Raw genomic sequence first — 5,187 nt, forward strand, 5'->3', positions numbered from 1 at the left:
CAGACTTTCTCTGCCCACCTCTCTAGCTTCAACAGCACAAAGTCTGTTTTATCAAGGCACCCCTGAAATAGTGGGTCACAAGAGTTTGACAAACATACAAAAGAACTAAAGGAAATGACGATAGTATGGATTTGGAAAAAGCAGCAGTTCCCTCTTGCAGTCCAGGCAGAGTTATGAGCATGACATTGATGAATCAGCTGAGGGGTGAACTATGTCTTGGAACATTATTTGATCATACATAATTACAGGGGTTTTTTAATTAAAGGTAAAAGTTTTATAGCTGAATTTAGGTGAAAAGGGAGAATGATAAAATGTAATTACTGAAAAATGTTTATTAATGACCTTCTGTCCTTTTAAACTGGTGGTAAACAATATTATAACCACTCTTTTTATAGTTTGAAACAAAAATCTAAACTGTATAGACGAAAGACGATTGTATTAATTGACTTGTCTTCATCACCAGGACCAGCCGCAGACAGGAGGACCAACCGGAGGAGCACCCACAGACAGGATCATCTACAGGAGGTATTTGTCTGGGAAATATGTCTTGGAACATTATTTATTGATTGTTGAAGTAAAAATTAGAAAAATTGCTGGTGGAGCTTTTTTTCAATTTCAAAGTGAAAGTTAAAAAAAAATAATTATGTGAAAAGGTAATATAATAAAACGCATGCCTGTATACTGACAGGTTTTTATAACTGTTATTATGGCCTTTAAACCTAATAGTAAAAAGTGACTTTTTATTTTCTGAAACAGTTACAATAATTGTATAGAATCAAGAGGATATTATTAATTGACACGTCTTCCTCATCAGGACCAGCCGGGGACAGGAGGACCAGCCGGAGGAGCACCCACAGACAGGAGCATCTACAGGAGGTATTTGTCTGGGAAATATGTCTTGGAACACTACTTGTTTATTTATTATTGAAGTAAAATTAGAAAAATACCAATTGGTTTTTCTGATTTAAAGTTTAAAGTTTTAATTTGGCATTTAGGTGGAAACGGTTAATGATAATACATATACTGACAGATTTTTATAAATGTCTGTCTTTTTAAACCGGTAGTAAACAATTTTATAGCGACCCTTTTTCTACTTTGAAAAATTTACAAATTAAATAGATGCAAGTTCTTAAGAAAAAAGAAGTAAAGGAAAAGTTTTTAAACATGTGCTGACAGATTTTTAAAAATGTCGGCCCGTCCTTTTAATAAGTGCCATGAAAGGCAGATTTTAGGAAAATCTGTAGTTGGCACTTAAATGAAAAAATTGCCTCGTTAAAATATACACCATCAAAAACTACCACTATTTCTTATAGCTGTTGGAAGGAGAATGCCTTTGTAGGGTCATTCCTTTTTTTTCTTTTTCTCCGTAACTTTATTTCTCATGTGTGCGCTAAGTGACCATTATTGCAGCTATGTACATTGTCTTTATTCAAATTTAGTAACTGAAGCTACCTTATATATTTTTCTTAGAAAGATGTCAAGCCAACAGTTAACAGCTACCAAAGAAGCAGATACCAGCCCTGACAGGAAGGACCTTCCACTCACCCTGGATGGTAACATCCCCGCGCTGCACAGGGCATCCAGCCAAATGAGTGCTGTGCTAACATGATCAAATTGTGCCAATAGCACTGTGAAAATTTTTTTCTTCAATTAGTCATTCAAGAACTGACAGACAATTGCCAGGCATCAAGAATCCTTCAATATGCAGCTACTCTTGAATAGACATGTCAATTCCTCCAGATGACTACCATGGACTACTTTAACAGTTGGCTGTTTTATTTCTCTCATGTGAAATTGTGTTTATGGCATGGCATCCTTCAGTCTCAGGATACTATGGATCTGCTTGCTGTGGCTGAACAGGTCCACACAGAATGGCAGTCCTTGTAGCCATGGCTGCACTTGTGAATGGTGTCTTCCTGCGTTGGTAGCCTCTGGCTGTTCTTTCGGTGATGGCGTTTGTCGCAGTCGGGCTTCACCTCTGATGAGACCAGCTCCCAGTGTCTCCCACCTAAGAGCCCATATCAAGTGATTTCATATCTCGCTTGCACACATCTTTGAAACGAAGATGGGGATGCCCTTGCACTTGCTTTGCGGTGGCCAGCTCACCGTACAATAAATTGTGTTGATAGTGCTGTAAAAACCAGCAAAGACTCAAGAAAACAATGTTCCTTCCATGATGTCCAGATGGAGATTTTGTAATGAAGCTACTTAGAAACATTGTCACTGATATAGAATGATAAGAGGTTTTGTTTCTTACTTTCAATGCAAACTTTGGTGACAACAGAAGGTCTAGCCACTTTTCTGGTCAAACAGGTCTCACAGTGCTCTGTTGCTACGATTTCCGTATATCACACTCAGGCTTAAAATGATGCAGTGGGGCTGAAGAGATAGGCAGATAGGTTGATAGGGAGCTAGGTGGATAGGCTAGGTTCAGAGTAGGATTTTGTAGATATTGCCATGGCCATGGTGGGAGGTAGTTGAGGGGGCAGTGTAGTTTTTTGTTGGGGTTTTTTTTTTTGGGGGGGGGGGGTTGGAAGGGTAGAATGGTGTGGGTAGAGCTTCCTGCTGATTTTGAGTTTGAGTGTGAGGTTGTTGGAGTGGATTTTTTATTCTGTAATATTTCTTGCACTTTGCTGGTGCTGTCAATGTTAACTGACTTTATCAAATTGGGTCGATAGTGCCGTAAAACACCTACTCAACCAATCATGACTTGATCAAAAACAAATAAACAAGCACTGCAAGCTGTTAGTTTGGCCTTTATCCTTCTGTGGTAGACGTTCTGATACCACCAGTATTTTCTTAACTTGAAGTTTGGAGTTGTGAAAAGTTTGAAGTCCACTGATTCAACAAAATTGAAAGCCTTTAGAGCGCAACAAAATATTTTTTTAAACACAACGAAAAGCTTGTTTACTGTAAGAAAAATGGTTCAACAGCCAATGTGTATATACTCAGGTCTTCATGTTTTTGTTGGAGATTTACTCCAGCCCCTCTTTGTAAAAGCTTTGGAACTTTATTCTGATCCCTTCTTGTTAACCTGTTAGAACTTTACTTTGACCCCATATTCCTTGACTTAGCTCCAACTCCTCTTGGTGACCCTTTAGTAGGACTTATTAACATAGTTCCAACCCCTTATTGTTGATTATTTAGAACTTTACCTTTGGTCCGACCCCACGTTGTTAACCTCCAGGACTCATGTCTTGACTTAGCTCCAACCCCTCTTTGTTGATCACTTAAAACTTTTTCTTTTGTCATATATGTTTTTGAATGAAGGCTCATTGAAAACGCTCGTGTCATCTTTGTTTTCACGCTTCGATCATTGCAGTGCTTTATTAACTAACATGACCAAATACCACTCTTCACAAGGTACATTTTCAAAATCAAGCTGCAAGGCTAGTACTACAGAAAAAAGAGGAATCACATTACTCCCATCTTAAGAACGTTGCATTGGCTCCTTTTGTCAGCTAGAATAGCATATAAAATTACAATATTATATAATAAATGTGCCAATAATAAAGCTCCCTCATATATCAGTGATCTCATCCAAATTTATGCTCCAAACTCTAGATCACTAAGATCAGGCGTTCAGTATCTTTTAAGAGTCCCAGAAAGGGAGGTTAAAAAAATTAGCTGAAAGATCGTTTGCCTACCTTGCTCCATCAGTTTGGAACTCTCTTCCCCAACCCTTGAGACATACCGCGTCTGAGTCTAAATTTAAAATATCTTTAAAGACACATTTAATGAAATCATTATGTCCAGTAGATTCATGTTCAGTACAATGTTTATGTAAATGACTATGTATCCATTTATGTATTGTGCAAATTGCATAGTTTATATTTTTTAAATTATGTATTTGTATGTGCTCATTTTGTAACGTGTGATAAGCAAGTAGATGTGTGTGCGTGTAATGTGTGCGTTATTGTGTGTGTGTGTGTGTGTGTTTGTGTGTGTTTGTGTGTGTGTGTGTGTGTGTGTGTGTGTGTGTGTGTGTGTGTGTGTTGGTGCGTGCGCACGTATGCGAGTGGGAAAATAGTTTGTACCTGTAAAGCGCCTAAAGCTGTGTTCACACGGGAGTGGGTGCTATAGAAATTATCAGCATTGTTGTTATTATTATTCTGACCCCACGTTGTTGACCCTCAGTCCTCATATGTTTTGACTTCAGTCCTCCCCCTCTTTGTGACCCTTTCGAACTTTACGTTTAGTCCGACCCATCGTTGTTGACCCACAGGACTCGTGTCTTGACTTACTTCCCATCCTTCATTGTTGATCGTTTATAACTTTGCCTTTTGTTTGACCCCACGTTGTTGACCCTCAGGACTCGTGTCTTGACGTTCCTCCAACCCCTCTTGGTGGCTCTTTAGAACTTTACCTTGAGTCCGACCCCACGTTGTTGACCCTCAAGATTCATGTCTTGATTTAACCCCAATTCCTCGTTATTGACCGCTTATAACTTTGCCTTTTGTCTAACCCCACGTTGTTGACCCTCAGGACATCTTGTCTTGACTTAGCCCCAGCTATCCCACATTGTTGACCCTCAGGACATCTTGTCTTGACTAAGCCCCAGCTATCCCTCGTTGTTGACCGTTTATAAATTTACCAATTTACCTTTTGTCCGACCCCACGTTGTTGACCCTCAGGACTCATGTCTTGACTTCGATCTGTCCCCTCTTGGTGACCCTTTAGAACTTGACCTTCAATCCAACCCCATGTTGTTGACCCTAACGACTAAGCTCCAACCCCTCGCTGTTGACTATTAACATTTTTTCCTTTAGTCCGACCCTACGTTGTTGACCCTCAAGACTTGTGCCTTGACTAAGCTCCAACCCATCGTTGTTGACCATAGTACTTTGCCTATAGTCCGACCCCTTGTTGTTGACCCTCAAGATTCATTTCTTGACTTAACCCCTACCCCTCGTTATTGATAATTTAAAACTTTGCCTTTAGTCCAACCCCACGTTGTTGACCCTCAGGAATCATGTCTTGACTTTCCCCCAAACCCCTCGTTGTTGACCGTTTATATAACTGTGCCTTTTATCCTTTTTCACGTTGTTGACCCTCAGAACACATGTCTTGACTTCGATCCGTCCCCTCTGCGTGATACTTTAGAATTTGACCTTCAATTCAACCCCATGTTGTTGACCCTATTGACTAAGCTCCGCCCCCTCGTTGTTGACCATTTATGATTTTTTC

Source organism: Aplysia californica, unplaced genomic scaffold (assembly GCF_000002075.1).
Source record: "Aplysia californica isolate F4 #8 unplaced genomic scaffold, AplCal3.0 scaffold00387, whole genome shotgun sequence".
Lineage (NCBI taxonomy): Eukaryota > Metazoa > Mollusca > Gastropoda > Aplysiida > Aplysiidae > Aplysia > Aplysia californica.